Here is a 16,420-nt window from a genome sequence, read left to right as displayed (position 1 = left end):
AAGGTACCAAACACAGGAGAAAAACTCTGGACCAGAACTGATCCAGGGAGAAACATCTGTGTGGCCATTCATGCTTCCAGGCTTATGTGTGTGGAATATTTCAGTATTTTTTCTCACATTCATTCACTCACCCTGCTTCACCATCCTCACTGTGTGGTCCTAAAGTGGTGTAAATCAATTAAACATAATCTAATTACACCTATAATAATGATAAAATTAGTCCTTTAATGCAGAAAACATGTAGCCACAAGCTGCAGTTAAAGCTGATGAACCAGCAGGATGATTTCTGGGTCATTTTCTTTATCAATGCTATTATTTCTTTCATTAATTCTTTCCTGCGGGACCTCCAATGATGGAGCTGTTATCAACCTCTCACAGAGTCACTGACCCTCCCAGAAATATAAGTGATAAAAGCATCTATTAATTCTGTTGTGTCGGTTTTGTTCTCCACCAGTGAGCACGTACATCTATCCCTTTATTTATGGAAGTTGGTAAAATGACTCATTCTTTCTATTCTTTCCCTCTCATCCCCCACAGAGAGATGAGTCAGAAAACGGGAGAAATCAGGGTGGATGGTAAAACTGTCCTGTCCCCCAAAGTTTAGCAATGAGAGAAAACAGACAAATCACAAACATTTAAACATGCAGACACACAACTTTTCCCCAGAGTGGGAGTCATCCCACCTACTCGTGTACCCAAATACCTGGTGCCATGACAACGCACCGGCTGCTTCCACAGTGATGAGATTACGGCTGCAAGTGTCACCCACCACCGTGCCATTAGCAACACAATCATCAGCACCCGAAGGTTTCTACCAACCTGCAGGATGTATCTCAGGTTACTTTGATCTGCTGCAGCAGATTCCCTCTTCATGCCTTCAAAGCTGTCTTTCAGCTGAATTCCCGGCTTCTGGAGGCCGTGCAGGATAAATGTCAGATGCGTCGCCAAAACCACGACTCTCACTTTTTTTCTTTTAGATGTTAAACCGCAGGCCCACCCGCGTCTCCCCCCTAAAACACTTAAACTGTGTGGTTTCACTTCTGAAACAGATCAAATACAGTCACACAGGAATCACATCACTGAGCTCAAGACCATCAAAATCTGATATTTGGAAGTAATCAGATTACTGTAGTAATCTGATCTGATAGGTCTACATGCACTTCAGAAATGCAATATATAAACAAACTGTCATTTTCCAGTTCATTATCAGATTTATTTGGAAGTATGTACATAGTGAGGTAACTTCATCCGGTCTCTGCTAAACATGGCGGCACCATGTTAGCATGTTAGCGTTAGCTGCGAATGTGGGAGCAAATAAGCTGTAAAACAGATGTGAATGTTTTACTTGGTTTAAACTCTGACGTCGCGCTGCTGGACACCATTGTGTTTTTCTGTTGCGTTCTGTTCATGTTGTAATCTCCCCCACACACCAAGAATCCACCTCTCACACCCCTGCACCACCTGATCCCCCACAGCCCAACTCAGCCACCCACCAACTGGACACCGGGGTGTGCACCAACCCACCCCTGAAGAGGCACATCTGAGCCAACACAGACCCCTCCAACACGGGACACTACCGACTGGGAGGAGGGGCATCTCCAGGACATCAGGGCCCGGGACCCCCCAGCCAGCCCACCCCAGAGGAGCACCAGCGCCCACCAGCCCCATCAGGAGCCCTGCTGCGCCCCACCACCATGAAGCAGCGCCAACCACCAGCCTCCCATGCCCCCCACCTGGGCCAGGCCACATATTGTTCATAAAGTTTTCTAAACGTGTAGTTTATTAAATGTAAAAATCTTGATACCTGTGTGTCTTTGAACTAAAACAAAGGGGAAATGGGGAGGTTTTTTTTATTTTGTTTTGTTTTGTTTTTTGAATTAAAGAATTATTTTGGAGCAAATAAGCTGGTTTTAGTTTGGACACCAGCTGACCTCGTCCATCTTTTACATTCAGTCTATGATTTGGATTTTATCATAAGAAAATAATCTTACCGAGCCATCCAGCTCCAGAGTTGGGGACACACATGTCTGTCTCAGCACTGGGCAGGACGAAGCCCACCACAAACACCTCCACGCCGTCCGACATGAGCGCCAGGCCGAGTACGAAGAAGAGCTGCCACTGGAACCTCCCATGGCCGCACTCCTGCATGATGAGCTCGTACTGCTGGGCCAGCTCCTCCTCATCCGCCTGCCTCTCGTTCTCCAGCTCCTTGCGGCTCTTAACGCTGTCAGAGACCGGCTGGCCCAGAGCCACCTGGCCGTCCCTGGGCTTCCCATCGCTATGGGCAGGCACACCTTGGTACTCTCCCTCGTAGATCTCATCTTCATCGTCGTGGCCCTCTGTGGCATCGCTGGAGGCCCCCTCTTCATCATTGGCTGCGTTGTCAGTGTAGCGACCATCTTGCTGAGAGTAACTTTTGTAGTTGTTGTCCTCCTCGTCCTCGTTCTGGAAGCGGTTGTAGCTGCGATGGGTGGAGTATTCATCAGATGCACGATCCACAGCTTTGGTGAAATTTTTGGCAGCTTGCCTCTTGGCTTCTTTAGCGATGTCCTTGGCACCTTTGACCAGGGAAGTCCTGTTGTTGTGCACGTCATCCATGTTGGCTCAGGCTAGCTGGCACTAAACGTCTTTTACTTTTCTGATGTTCTGTTCCAAGACAGTGAGATTTAATTAATCTAATTCCATTGGATGGGAGCTGAAGTGGAGATGGTTGATCAGAAACTGTCAGAGCTCAGTGGAGGAAACCATCAGCCTGCAGGGACAGAAAGAAAAGTAGCTTTAGCTTGATTAAATGCTGTCTGTCATATATAACTGACTGCAGGAGTTCCTCTGAGCACTGAAAAGAAATCTAACGGAGCATTTTTACACTCAGACAAAGCAACCTTCCTCCTGAAGCCGACAGAAGATGCAGCTTAACAATGAAATGGAAAAAGATAAGTGCATGTTTTAGAGAGCTTTCTAGATTATTTAATCCAACAAGTTTGATTCATTCTGTAAATATAAGTTGGAAAGCTCCTCTTTAGATGCTGTCGCGGCTGTAACTGAATCCTCCTTCAGTCTCTGGGGACAAAACATTTCTGCTTCTGATCCAGACATGTTTGAATTATTCAGTGAAAAAAACTTAAATAACACAATTAGAATCAGATTACAGCAAGATTGTGTCTTTGAAACTGAGATTTACTGGAAATAAGCTGTGCACTTAACTGATGATACTTTGCTGTCAGCAAAGCTTGAAGCCCAAGAACAGAACTCCATCAGATTACACTTCATGCCCTTTAAGTATTTCTGGAGTAGTTCCAGGAAATTACACCTGAACCGTAAAGTGTTCTTAGCTCAGTGATGAGTTTTGTTCACGTTATTTGAGTATTCTGCTGATGGCATGACAGCAGCAGATCAAATAAAATCTAATTAACTCATTTGTGTGAGTTAATTTCACTAAATGAGCTCTAATATGAAATCGTGTAAATCTTTTCAAATTAGAACCAGACATTATTTCAAAGTTATTTGTAGTTGCTCACATGTAGTACAGACGGGAGACTGTTCTTGACACCTTCTCTCCATTTGGTGTAGGCAGAGCCTTCAGGATGCCTCAAGAGGTTGCAGGAGACTAAAAGTTGCGGGAAGTTGCAAGAGGCAGAATGAAATAACAATGAGGTGCAGGAGGTCGCAAGACGCTGCAAGAGGCTGTAGGAAGCTGCAAAAAGCTGTAATAAGTTGCAGGAGGCTGCAGGAATATGTAGAAAGGTGCAGAAGGCTGCAAGAGGCTGCAGAAGGCTGCAAGACACTGTAAACATTGCAGAAAGCCACAAGAAGCTGTAGAAAGTAGCAGAACGCTGCAAGAGGCTGCAGGAGGCTGCGAGAAGCTGTAGAAAGTTGCAGAAGGCTACAAGAATATGTAGAAAGGTGCAGAAGGCTGCAAGAGGCTGCAGAAGGCTGCAAGACACTGTAAACATTGCAGAAAGCCACAAGAAGCTGTAGAAAGCAGAACACTGCAAGAGGCTGCAGGAGGCTGCAGGAGGCTGCGAGAAGATGTAGAAAGTTGCAGAATGCTGCAAGAGGCTGCAGGACGCTGCAAGAAGCTGTAGAAAGTTGCAGAAGGCTGCAAGATGCTGCAAGAGGCTGCAGGAAGCTGTAGAAAGTTGCAAAAGGCTGCAAGAGGCTGCAGGAGGCTGCAAGGCGCTGTAAAAGTTGCAGAAAGCCACAAGAAGATGTAAAAAGTTGCAGAACACTGCAAGATGCTGCAGGAGGCTGAAGGAAGCTGCAAGAAGATGTAGAAAGTTGCAGAAGGCTGCAAGAGGCTGCAGAAGGCTGTAAGACGCTGTAAAAGTTGCAAAAAACCACAAGAAGCTGTAGAAAGTAGCAGAACGCTGCAAGACGCTGCAAGAGGCTGCAGGAAGCTGTAGAAAGTTGCAGAAGGCTGCAAGAGGCTGCAGGAGGCTGCAAGAAGCTGTAGAAAGTTTCAGAAGGCTGCAAGAGGCTGCAGGAGGCTGCAAGAAGCTGTAGAAAGTTTCAGAAGGCTGCAAGAGGCTGCAGGAGGCTGAGAAAAGATGTAGAAAGTTGCAGAAGGCTACAAGAGGCTGCATGAAGCTGCAAGAAGCTGTAGAAAGTTGCAGAAGGCTGCAAGAGGCTGCAGAAGGCTGCAAGGCGCTGTAAAAGTTGCAGAATGCCACAAGAAGATGTAAAAAGTTGCAGAACACTGCAAGATGCTGCAGGAGGCTGAAGGAAGCTGCAAGAAGATGTAGAAAGTTGCAGAAGGCTGCAAGAGGCTGCAGGAGGCTGCAAGAAGCTGTAGAAAGTTTCAGAAGGCTACAAGAGGCTGCAGGAGGCTGCAAGAAGCTGTAGAAAGTTTCAGAAGGCTGCGAGAGGCTGCAGGAGGCTGCAAGAAGCTGTAGAAAGTTTCAGAAGGCTGCAAGAGGCTGCAGGAGGCTGCAAGAAGCTGTAGAAAGTTTCAGAAGGCTGCAAGAGGCTGCAGGAGGCTGAGAAAAGATGTAGAAAGTTGCAGAAGGCTACAAGAGGCTGCATGAAGCTGCAAGAAGCTGTAGAAAGTTGCAGAAGGCTGCAAGAGGCTGCAGAAGGCTGCAAGGCGCTGTAAAAGTTGCAGAATGCCACAAGAAGATGTAAAAAGTTGCAGAACACTGCAAGATGCTGCAGGAGGCTGAAGGAAGCTGCAAGAAGATGTAGAAAGTTGCAGAAGGCTGCAAGAGGCTGCAGGAGGCTGCAAGAAGCTGTAGAAAGTTTCAGAAGGCTACAAGAGGCTGCAGGAGGCTGCAAGAAGCTGTAGAAAGTTTCAGAAGGCTACAAGAGGCTGCAGAAGGCTGCAAGAAGCTGTAGAAAGTTTCAGAAGGCTGCAAGAGGCTGCAGAAGGCTGCAAGGCGCTGTAGAAAGTTGCAGAAGGCTACAAGAGGCTGCAGGAGGCTGTAAGAAGCTGTAGAAAGTTTCAGAAGGCTACAAGAGGCTGCAGGAGGCTGTAAGAAGCTGTAGAAAGTTTCAGAAGGCTACAAGAGGCTGCAGGAGGCTGCAAGAAGCTGTAGAAAGTTGCAGAAGGCTGCGAGAGGCTGCAGAAGGCTGTAAGACGCTGTAAAAGTTGCAAAAAACCACAAGAAGCTGTAGAAAGTAGCAGAACGCTGCAAGACGCTGCAAGAGGCTGCAGGAAGCTGTAGAAAGTTGCAGAAGGCTGCAAGAGGCTGCAGGAAGCTGCAAGAAGCTGTAGAAAGTTGCAGAAGGCTGCAAGAGGCTGCAGAAGGCTGCAAGGCACTGTAAAAGTTGCAGAAAGCCACAAGAAGATGTAAAAAGTTGCAGAACACTGCAAGATGCTGCAGGAGGCTGAAGGAAGCTGCAAGAAGATGTAGAAAGTTGCAGAAGGCTACAAGAGGCTACAAGAGGCTGCAGGAGGCTGTAAGAAACTGTAGAAAGTTTCAGAAGGCTGCGAGAGGCTGTAGGAAGCTGCAAGCTGTAGAAAGTTGTAGGAGGCTGACAGAGACATCCTCTTCGCTTTCTTGTTTCACCTCCTGGAGTGTTTGTGGCATCCGAAGTTCTGGATTTGTTAATTTTTTCTAATGCAATCAATCTTAGGCAGTGTGGTTGTTAGAGTGTCACCTGAAGGTCCCTGGTTTGAATCTCATTTAGTTTTTTTTTCTGTATGTATTATTATGTATGTTTGCATGTTCCACTGTGTATGTGTGGGTGTTATCAGAGAATTCATAGTTTAAATAACATCATATTCATATCGCGTGGAGCATCACTCTGTCTGTTGCACCATTTTGTTTGGACTTGTTGTTAGTCATGCTTCGTATAAGGCCCAACAGACACATTTTTTCCCTCTTCCATGCGGTGCACATTTGTGTCAAATCAAATTAAGCCAGGGTCACGTAAAAGGAAATTATTCTTTCTTGACATCATTTATTCATTTTTATAATACAGCTGAAAATGTGAGATTTTTGACCCGTCAACCCACCAGGCTGAGCCGTCTGAGCAGAAGCTTTACAGAGACAGGCTGCTTCGTATCTGCTTATAGCTGCTTTAACGCCTGACAACCTGAAGTTTGATTTTATCAATGAAATGATTCACACACACTGACTGACATGATCCGAGACACCTCCAGTCCATATGCTGTCTTTCATTATCAGTGTTCAGGGTTAGGTGATACAACATAGCCACATATATGAGATATGCTTGAGTCTAAATGTCCAAACACAGGAGAAAAAGAAAACATGCTTCCCTATTAATACCTGCAGTACCTGAGGGGGAGCACACACTGAGGTGTTAAGCCCGGGTTGCCAAACGGAGCGTGGCAGGTTGATGTATGGTGTTTCTACTCACCTTTGCTCCACAGCATTAGATAAAACATCAGCTGGGATCTATCACTTGAACATTTAAGGACTCGGGGCTTCGCAGTGACATGAAGCATCCCAAGAGGATTTGGTGCAATGCAGCAGCCAAATGAAGGAGGAAAAGTGTCCCGACTAACTTTGTGCACGGCCAGATGATGAGACACAAACTCCCAGAGGCCATGAAGGCATCTGTGCACCAAGGCAAAGAGAAAAGTGTCAGTGTTCTGCAGTTTGGGGGCAGTTTTGGTGCATACACAGACAAAAAAAGGGGCTATTTGATTTTGTTAAGGGGAGATGAGCTGTTTGCCAATGCGTTCATTCAGCATGCAAATATAAGCTAAACTCTGAGGTATCAACTGTGTCATCTTACTTGAAATGATTATACCATGTGGCTGGTTTGATGTTGTCAACCTGATATTATCCCATTTTTATCTCACAGCGGTTGAAAGAGTGCAAAGGATTGTTCAGGGGAGAAATTTGTAGTTTGTACAAATGTAAATCTACCCAGTCTGTCTAGCGACATCGACAGAAAAAGCTCATGGCCACTCGTTACTGATGCATGAACAGCATGCCCAGTGCCCGCAGGGCTGATTGCAGCGATTCTTAACCATGGGGCTGTGGCCCATGCTTGGATCTTGAGCATCGCCTAGAGCCGTGGTTCCCAACCTGGGAGTTTTTCAGCCCGTTTGCCTGTCAGAGGTTCTCATGGTTTTTTCTGTTTTTTCTATGAATTCTTATTACTGATTATCAGTTAGCTTGTTTCCATCCAGCATATTTAATTAATGTTCTGCCTCTATGTATCTGTTTGGTTCCTCTGTAGAGCTGTAACATATAAGGAGGGCAATCAGAAGTTGCAGGACTAAGAGGCAGGAGGCAGACGGGTGCAGAAGTAAGATTTTAAATAACAAAACTTCATAACTTACACAAACAAAACTGGAAACATGACAATGACCTGGCACTGAAACCAAGGGGTATTTACAGTTTCTCACAGAAGTGAGTACACCATTCACATTTTTGCTAATATTTCATTATCTTTTCATGGGACAACACTATAGAAATTAAACTTTTTTTAATAAAATAATAATAATAATAAATAATAATAAAAAATAAAAATAAAAAAAGAAATTAAACTTTGACATACAGAATATCAGAGTTTAGTTTTTATAGTTTGGTGCTCTGTATGTCAAAGTTTCATTTTTATAGTGTTGTCCCATGAAAAGATATAATGCGAGGGGTGTCCTCACGTCTGTGAGATAGTGTCCACACTGAGGACAACTAACAGGGAACAGGTGAGGCAGATGAGCAAATTTAACCAGGTGTGCTAATGAACAGGAAGCAGGAAGCAAAACAGAATTCACAGAATGACCAGACTAAAAAACCCAAACCAAAACCCACAGATCATGACAGCTGTCTCAATAAATCCTGAAGATCAGGTCTTTGTGTTGCTGAGGTGTTGTCAGAGAGTTGGACTCAGTCAGTTTTCAGAGTGAAGACATTTCTCTTTACAAACTTCTCCTCCTCTGACTGTTTGATGTCTGAGTTCAAAGATCAAACTCGAATAAACCTCGTGAGATGCCGCCAAGCATTCCTGTAACAAAGAGCCACAAAGAAAACGCAATGATTCCACTCTGCAATGCGGAGAGAACTTTTAATGTGATGAAGGTAAAATGGATAATGGAGCATGACAGCTGCCAGGCTTGTGTAAAATCTCTGGTCTTTCCTTCCTCTGACTGTCAGTCTGTCTTCACTTCTTTTTTCTTCCCCGTCTCTCTAATCCAAACAGCCAAGAAATTCAAATCCATCGTTGTGATGGCGGTGCAGAGTATAAAAGGTATGTTCTGTTGACATTTCATTATTCATGATAGGCTATCCATTCCTCTCCTTATGCAAATGGCCATTAATGCTGACATTTAGAAGTCTTTCAACGTGGTTTGAGCTGCAGAGATAATTCTTGAAATTCTGGTCCAAATGTCCAACCCAAAAGCCCCCTCTACACCCCTCAACCTTGGCCTTTCTACCCATGAACAGGCAAGCTAAGAGTGTTTGTTGTTGATTATATTTCCTCAGCGATGGTAACTCCTCGCGCCTTCAGCTGCGTTGTGCTGGTTGGGGTTGTTTTGACAGCACCCCTATGATGTGATTTTAGCAATCAGCAAAATTCCCGTAGCCTCTGAATCAGCAGTACACGGAGAGGAGAAATGATTTCCGTGCAGTCGTGCTGTCATGGCTCGCTGACGCCATCAAGCTACTCTCATTAATCACTCCCAAACGCACGAAATACAGAAGAAGCGTGCACGCACACACCAGTCAGCAGGTGCACGCTCTGAGACTCTGAGACGTAGTCACACTCTGCAGGATTAAAAGAAGAAACCACGTTCTGCAGGACGAGAAGCCAAAATCTATGTTTCTGATGTGAAACTGAAAATATGCAACCCGATAAAATCCTGCAACATACTGGTTGACAATATGTAAATGCAAGTGGTGTGTGCAGAGCCCTGCAGGCTTTCTGGGGTGCCCACAGATGGCTACAGTGAACATTTGCTCATGCACATCATGTGAATAAAGCTCCATACACAGCTCCACAAGATGCCACAGTGAGCTTTAAGATTTCATAGAAATGGCACAGAACCTCCATGTGGCTCTACGTTGGGGTGGATGTGGCTCAGGAGGAGCAGCGGCTTCCAGTTGGAGGGGCAGTGGTCTGATTCTTCAGTAACATGCTGAACCCTCTTGTGTTCAGTTGTGTGTTAATGATACTGAATTAAAATGTGCTTCAGTGTGTGCGATGTGGCTTGTGGTGAAAACTGAATCACAACAAGATTCAACAATAGTCAGTAAGAACAAATGAAGCCATTCATATAAACTATCTAGACTATGTGACTTTAATTTTCTGGGAACTACAGATAGGATGCAAGATGGATGCTGGATTAGCCGATGATACGGGGTGGGTCACTGAGAAAAGGGATAACTTTGCAGCCTTTTTTTTTTTTTTACCCATTTTGTTTCTTAAACATTTCAAAACAGTGGAAAGAAAATAATCCAAAATACACATATTTATTCAAATTTGCACATATTTAATAAATAATGACTAATTTGTTTCTGTAAATATACAGTTTGCCACTCTTTGAAGTGGAGACCTGAATGCAGACGCTTAATGCAGCTTATATTAAACAAGCAGAGGCCAACACACTGCAGTAAATCCAATAAAAGAAAAGACAATCCAAACACGGAAAGCATGACAACTGGGCTGTTTTTTCTGTCTACGAGTGAATAACACACACTCAGATACCAGCTGGCTGAATTTCATTAACTGTGTTGAAAAGGAAGATTTTGGACAAAAAAAGACTAAAGGCCCATTTACGCTGGACGCACACGGATGAAAGTGTGTCCGTCTCCTGCGTCGTTTATGTGCATTATTGGTCCGTTTTTAGAGGATCAACAAGGACTTTAAACGCATCGTCTGGAGGTTGAAGAAGGAGTGAAACACGCCGGCGTAGCAGAAGAGAGGAGGTTAGATTAAAAGTTATAAAAACACATTAACCATCAACCTACTGAGCACAAGAATATAAATGTGCATATTTACAGATGCACTGATGCAGAGGAAACTACCAAACACAGCATCCAAGGCAGGATCTCCTCCACATGCACACGGCTGCCTGAAGGCTCGTCCATAATAATAAGTGTGAGGCGTTTACTGACTGCTGGAGCTCGGCCAGCTGCTGTGGGATCCCCGTGTGAATGCTCAGCTTCTGATTTGATGGAAACTCTCTGGATGTGTGTGTGTGTGTCTGAAGTGGGATTTTCTGTGTCTTTATATTTTATCATCATTTGCACGTTTTTGTTTTTTCCTCATCTCTTTTTAAGTGAAGATAAACTGAATAACTGACGTATTTTAGCGGTGAAATCATGCTTATTAAGGATGTTTCAGCTTTTTAGGAAAAACGTGCTTATTTGTTTTCATGCCATCTATTTTGATTACCACCACTTACAGGAGACTACGTATGGTCTCAGTCTGGAGGGAACAAAATGTTTTAAAGCCTGACCCAAGACATAATGGTAAAAAAAATAAAAAAAATAAAAAATTTTATCTTTACTGAGCGTTTTAGCAAAATGTAAAACTAATAATAAAAATGATTTGTTTATATGTACGGTGTATTACCGTGTGATATGTCAAAATTATTGTAGTGTAAAAGTTCTCCACCAGGGGGCAGAAGACAAGTGCTAAACGGTGCACAACAGCGGTTTGAGCAAAGTTTTGACCAATTTCAATTACGCTGATGCACATGTCAAAGATCGGCTAATGCAGTGTTACCAGCTTAGCTAGTTAGGCGCCATATTTAGCGAGGTTTCAGACCTTTAGAGACTTTCTTTTTAAAAAGCAACTAGTGACAAATCTAGAGACTTTTTATGGTGTTATTGGAGACTTTTGGAGACTCACATGACAGCAGGTATAGTTTACTCTTAATGAACCGTAGGTGCTGCCGCAGGCCCCTCCCCCGTCCACAGCTGCAGTCAGAGCAGGAGACGTTCCCCTCTGCTCCAGGACCCGACCAGCAAAGCTGCTGCTAGCTGACCCTGTCCTGGCTTACCATCAGACATTAATCCTGTTAAAGTTAGAAGTTCTGTAACACGTTGGAGACTCTGAATCAGAGAACAGAGCTGCTAGTTAAAGTACTTAAAATGACACTTTAACTTTAGGTCTGTTCATTTTGGGCCACACATTAAAGCTGGAAACACGGATATTTTCTATTTCTTTTTCTACTGTTTTGAATTAGAATTCAATTAAATGCATTTTTTCAGACATTACTAGAGCTTAAGTTTACAAAATGAATGTCTGTATCTATTCTTTGATTCACCAAAAATCCATTTGAATGAAAATGAAATGCTTTTTGAGCATATATTGTTATATTGATATATTATATAATTATATTAATTAATAATTAATATATAATTAATATATTAATCAAAATAGCATAATTAATATGGTATTTCTCGATTTTTTTAGGTTTGTGTTTTATGGACCTGTGTCTGCAAATAAAGTTTATATATATATATATATATATATATATATATATATATATATATATATATGTGAATGTATACATTTTTAGTATGCTCCATACTGTACCTTTCAGCACTGTGTTGCTATCTATCTGGCTTTTATCGTGCTTTTATTTGCACATCGTTCTTATTCCGTAACCAGAAGCACTCGGGGTAGACCTCGCCAGAGCCAGAGCCTTTATTCCATTTCTGATATTTCCTGAAAATGTAATCATAATCTGTCAGTAACTTTAACCCCTTACCAAGCGGGGTCATTTTGGCAAAAACGCCTGTAATGTGACCTCCAAATTAGAATTACTGCTGTTATTGAACCCTCTGGATTGTAAGTACAGGCTTGGGCTCTTTGTAAAGGTAACACTCTCTAGTTTCACCCACAGCAATCAGAATCACTGTAAGTATTACTGATAAAAAGTTATACACTTTAGAACACACAGGAAAAAACTTTTTTGTCCTCGCCTAACCTGTACAGACAGAATGAGACCAATCTTGATGGGAAATATTGATGTTTGACCAATTGATACCTTGCAGCAGACGTCACAGACGCGTTCCACTGCGTTCGAATGCTTGCCGCCGCCATATTGAGTACCTGCGCTGCGTACCTGAACCACACAGGTAGTCGGAGATGCCGTCAAAATGCTGTGCAGTTGGGTGTGACAAAAAGAAAGGAGACGGAGATATAGCTTTTTATCGATTACCAAAGGAAGAAGAACGTCGTCAGAGATGACTTTCGGCGATCAGGAGGGTTAACTGGATGCCGACTGCAAGTAGCCGTCTGTGCAGTGTACATTTCATATCAGGTGAGTTTCAATGCAAGCTAGGAGAGCTAACTTTAGCTAGCGGGGTTTGATGAACAAACTTTTTAGAGAAGTAAGTGATTAGATTAAATCTGGACGCTTCTCTGCAGTCTGTGCCGTCTTAATAATAACTGACGATCGGTTAAACAGCAGCGGATATTTTAATCGGTTTCCCTATTGTTTTATTTATGGCCACGTCTGTGCACTAGCAGCATTTACAGAAACTGAAAACTGTAAATCAATGCATTTGTGGCACAAAGGGTCTAATCGGATTTAATCTAATCACTTACTTCTCCAAAAAGTTTGTTCATCAAACCCCGCTAGCTAAAGCTAGCTCTCCTAGCTTGCATTGAAACTCACCTGATATGAAATGTACACTGCACAGACGGCTACTTGCAGTCGGCGTCCAGTTAACCCTCCTGATCGCTGAAAGCCATCTCTGACGACGTTCTTCTTCCTTTGGTAATCGATAAAAAGCTATATCTCCGTCTCCTTTCTTTTTGTCACACCCAACTGCACAGCATTTTGACGGCATCTCCGACTACCTGTGTGGTTCAGGTACGCAGCGCAGGTACTCAATATGGCGGCGGCAAGCATTCGAACGCAGTGGAACGCGTCTGTGACGTCAGCTGCAAGGTATCAATAGAGAGCCCTCAAAGGTAAGGAAAGTCAACATTTAAACTTTTCTGTAAAAAGGCTTTAGTGTTAGCGCTGTGGTTGCTGCGTGTCAAAATGGTTTATATCACGGGAAAGACGAGACTTTGAGCTTTAGTTTGATGTGTGTATTGTGGGCATTCATGACGGAGGGGCTTGCACACATGGCTGCAGTGTTGTTGATTAGTGGTCGTGTACCGGGGCCGGTACGTCTGCATCGTAAGGGGTTAAGTAATAGCTACTATTGTGTTGCTGCTATGTGTCTGTCACAAACAAAATTTCTTTGTAAGTTTACGACAACAAAGTCTCTTGATCTTAATGTGTAGGGTTTGATTTAGAGTCGGTCCACCCTGTGCAGCTATAACACCTTCACCTCTTCCGGGTCTTCGCTCTAATTCATCCCAATAATCCATCCACCAAACCCTGTGGCCACGGACGGTATTGGAACACCTGAATTCAATGATATGAAATGACGTCCCAATACTTTTGGTAATATAGTTGAGCTACTTTAAAAACTCAAATATTGTACTAATACTACACTACACATCCCTGAGTGTCCGTGTTCCTGAGATGTCGTCCACTTTCTCTGATATTAGCAGGAAGTTGGAGGGGGGAGCGGCACGATGTTTTCAGTTATCATTGTTTTCCACTTCTATAAGCAATTCCTTCCTTAATTTATTTATTTTTACCATAAATGGTTCTGGCTCTAGATGCTAGTACTTGGTAAGGGTTGGAATTAACCTTCATGGTCGTTCTATTGTTGTGTTTTCAGATGATGGAAACTAGAGATGGCCGTATCCATATTCTGGAGTCGATGCTTCAGTATCAGCCGGATTCTATACTTTTTTTAAGATCGAGATACCAATGCTATCGTTTTCACTTCTGATAGTTTTAGGTGATAAAAAGCAGGTGAAGCCACAGTGTAGTCCTTCTATGCTGCTACTGTTGGTGATGATGAGGTTTTGTTTTGATATTTTACTGCTAAAGCACGTTTTTGCTTGTGTGTTTTTAATATTTATCATTTTACTATAACATTTTTATTTTCATTTGATAAATATGAATAATCACATATTAATTCATTTGTTTTCATTATTTTATCATTTTAAGATTTATTTGATCATATTTGCAATTTAATCATCAGTTTGTTTTAAATGCATTTTATCCAGATATTGATGTTCTTCTTGGGTTTTTATTTATATTCCATGTTGCCCTTGCATTAAAATTATTAGTGCACACTGTACAATCGGGATTTTCCTTTAAGGGGCAAAACAGTATTGGTATCAGTATGAATTAAAAGTACCATAAACTGATGGTATTGTATCAATAAGAAAATGGTGGTATTGCCCATTTCTAATGAAAACAATGCTGCTGAGACAGTGGCCACGTCATGTACTGAAAACCATATAAAGCAACAGCTTCCTGCAGCAGCAGAAGTTGAATTAAACCTTTAAAAGCCATTAAACAAATATACGAATTTTCCAAACAGCAGAATACACTTTTAATTTTTTTATTTTACCACCAAACAGCCAAGAAGTCAGAAAAGTCAACAAAACGCTTGAAGGTGTGTTTCTGCTCCAGTCTGCATCCTAAAGCCCAGGCATGGAAACTCACATAAAGGTGATAAAACAATAACAAAAGAAGCTCAATGATGAACCTGCTGCCTGCTGAGCTAAACCAAACAATGGTGTCTGCACGTGCAGGCCTAGGTAAATATCATCTACACACTGGACAAATATCTGTTCAAAGGGGGCGTTTGTCCAATCAGAGAGCTGCTGTGAAGCAAACACCTGGTCAGATTTTTCAGTGGGATGATGGGAAGTTTGGAAAAAGCTTGATCCTGAACTCATTTGTCACTTCCCTCCCCTTTTGTTCCGCGCGCACTGCTTCCACGTGCAGCTCGGCTTGTTGGCTCCTCGGGGAACAGAGCGCGCGCCGCGCAGGAAGTAGCATCAATCACCGCTGTAGTCTTTTGGCGCAAGTCGCGTCCCATAATTAGATTTTTGGCTCTGCCCTGTTGCCTGGGAATCAATCCTCCCCGCGGAGAGACGAGCATCGTTGCGTCGCGCGCAGGCTGGATGTTCTCACTGCGCAGCTCACTGCAGATTCAGCCCCGCCGCGTGTGTGTGCTCACAGGACCAGAAAGTCGGGGGTTGCCTCGTAGCGCGTGCACAAACTCTGCACGACCATTGATCGCGTTGATAACACACACACACACACACACCGAAATACACACGTAAATGATCCTGAATGTCACAAATCTCTGAATTTAGCCTCCATCTCTCTTTTTGCCGCATTTCCTAAAAACTCTCAGCCTGAAATGCAGCTGAATTCCGGCTGAAAATAAACCTTTACCGAGAGAAAACATCCCTTCACAGACTATCCTGGTCAAACATTTGGGATGGGAATTACTGAGCAAGTTGGAAAGTTCCCAAACTTTCCCGTCCATCACCCGCACGCGCTCTTTATTCATCAATTTGCTGTCATTTCTCCAAGTGGCTCCTTTCGTTTTACACATTAGTCATGTGTTTGCAGAAATGATGGAGAAAAGATGAGATGTGAGCAGAGCACGAAGCGGAGGAAGGTGAAGTTAGAGCTGAGATTTAACTAGAAGAGAAAAAAGGAAAATCTTACAGTTTGCAGGGAGGAGCAGCATCGCACGAGCCGGATGAGTCTGGAGTAGCAGCTCCCTGATCTCCTCCTCTACACGGCCTCGCAGGTACGAAGCATCGCACCCTGATTTCTTCTTTCTTGTCTTCTCCGATGCAGCGGATTTTCTGCTGCAGTCCAAGAAAGCCGAGAGGCTGGGGGAGGTGGGAAGCGTGAGTGTGGTGGGAGGGAGGGAGGGAGGGAGTAAGAGGCAGACTGGGATCAATAGCGGTTGAGCATCCTACAAACAATACGGAGCATTTCCGTTTAATATCTGACGGCGAGATGACAGGATGCTGGACGGAGGGAAGGAGGGAGAGCTGGAGAGATGGAGGGTTAGGAAGGAGTTCACTGGGCGTAACTTCATCTCAAACCAGTGGACTGAAATACTTTTCACATTAAGGCTCGTTGTGTCCCACAAATGAAGTTTATCTG

At 43.4% G+C, this 16,420-nt stretch overlaps 1 pseudogene; it reads right to left on the bottom strand.

Moving 5' to 3' along the window:
- Positions 1–16,062, bottom strand: part of LOC121630455 — a 55,190-nt pseudogene extending 39,128 nt beyond the window's left edge.
- Positions 16,063–16,420: the final 358 nt, after the last annotated feature.

Source organism: Melanotaenia boesemani, chromosome 19 (genome assembly GCF_017639745.1).
Source record: "Melanotaenia boesemani isolate fMelBoe1 chromosome 19, fMelBoe1.pri, whole genome shotgun sequence".
NCBI lineage: Eukaryota > Metazoa > Chordata > Actinopteri > Atheriniformes > Melanotaeniidae > Melanotaenia > Melanotaenia boesemani.
The sequence above is the reverse complement of the archived record's forward strand: the minus strand, read 5'-3'. Positions and strand labels throughout refer to the sequence as shown.